This window comes from Arachis duranensis, chromosome 5, assembly GCF_000817695.3.
Source record: "Arachis duranensis cultivar V14167 chromosome 5, aradu.V14167.gnm2.J7QH, whole genome shotgun sequence".
Classification (NCBI taxonomy): domain Eukaryota; kingdom Viridiplantae; phylum Streptophyta; class Magnoliopsida; order Fabales; family Fabaceae; genus Arachis; species Arachis duranensis.
In genome coordinates, this window is record NC_029776.3 from 92,176,338 (window position 1) to 92,178,348 (window position 2,011).

The following is a 2,011-nucleotide window of genomic DNA, read 5'->3' on the forward strand; positions in this document are numbered from 1 at the left end:
AATTCACCAGTAGTAATTAATTTAATTATTAATTAATAATATATTATCGTCAGATTTACCTAAGAAAAAATATGATGATAAAAATTACTAGCGAAAATTTTTCGACGGTAATTAACAGCAGACGAAAAAATCTGTCAATAAATAATTACCAACGAATTTTATATTATCGGATTTGTTCCGACGGTAAACATATTACTTGTAAATTTTTTTAGTAAATTTGCCGGTAAAAAAAGTTGGTTTATAAATAAGCAGGAGTTAGGTCATTTATTATGGGACTATTGTTTGGACTTGTTTTGGATCCTCAAGAATGGTTCAAGTCATAGATTGTATTTGGGTTTCTTTCTTTTGATAATTACTAAATTAATTATTAACATTTTGATTACTTTTAATAGTTATATGGTAATTTAATGAGTCCTCAATTACAACCAATGAGTAGTAAGATAGAAAGTGGCTCACCTTCTTTAATTTTATGAACAAAATTATTTTATATTTAGTTCCACTTTCTTTTACATTGTCCCTTAAGTTTTAATTATTATGATATTGATAAATGTGTATTCAATTTTGCTTTTGATTGTTGTTGTATTTGAGTATTTTTCAAGCACTTTATTAAATTCTAATTATCCTGGAATAAGAAGACATTATAATTTCAATTAATGGTTTTAGCTTATAGACAATGGTGTATTGAATCTTAAGCTTTAAGAAATCTACTTCATTCTATGTTTAGAAACTCAAATGATGCACAGAGTATACAAACCATGTGTGGATATTAAATATTTTTTTCTGTTTTCTTTTAAATATGTATATCCTTTCTAATTATTTTTTTCAAAATTTGAACATATATCTTCTTTTCTGAGAGTAATGCTATTAATTAGTTTCTAATAATAATTANNTAAAATTTAAAAATAGTATATTATTCACTAACAACAGTCCATTGAGCTTATAGCCAATTGATTGAGATGCACTTTGAAATAATTTTAGAAATTTATGTATATTTTAAATAAAATCATCTTAAAAAAATTCAATTAAAGATACAACAGCTGAGTAACAAATAATTTTTGTTGGATTCTATGAAAAATCAACGAGATATAATACCACTTATGGAGGCTTTAGACCCCATTTATAACTGGATATGTATATCCTTGTTGTATTTGAGTATTTTTGTTATGGGAGTTTCTGAATTTGACAAATCATAATGATTTAATTTATGATTTTTTTTATTTTTTTATGTTTTTTAAATTATTTTTTTTAAAGTCTGTTAGTATCTTATTAATTATTTTTATTATTTGTTTTTTTTAATAGAATTTCTTATAATTATTAGGGGAATTTATTGAATGTGATGAGTTGTATTTTGGATATGATAATAGTTCTAATAAAGAAAAGGAAGATATTATCAACGATGAAAGTAAAGTTGATGAATTTATGGAGGTATCGAATTATAGATACAAAATTCAAGAAGTTGAGAAGAATTAAAAGTTAAACAAACTAAGCTATATATGATTATATATGGGGTAATGAATTTAACATTGTTGAACAATTTTGTAATTTCTATAGAAATTATGATAGAGTGCACGATTTTGTTGCAAGACTTGACGAAAAATGACAAGATTTCAATGAAAACATTAATATGCAACAAATGATTTGTTATAGAGAGGGTATACAAAGAAAAAAAATACTTGAAGATAGAGAATAAAAAAAAAAGATCATAAGTCAATTTTATGTGTAATGTGTCAAGTAAAGATTAGATTTCACTATGATTTAACTTTTGTAAGAATGGCGAGTAACAAATTAAGAGACTCACAATTATAATCTCAACTATTTTTTTTTAAAAAATAATTTATTTTATCGTCTTTAAAAGATATAGTATTAAATTACTAATACATTATTATTTGATATATGATTAGAAAATAAATATTAAATAATGATGATGATAATAAATAATTAATATGATACTATTCATTTTCAATTCAAATTTTAAAATAAATTATTTATTTGTTTTGAAAATACTTTTTCA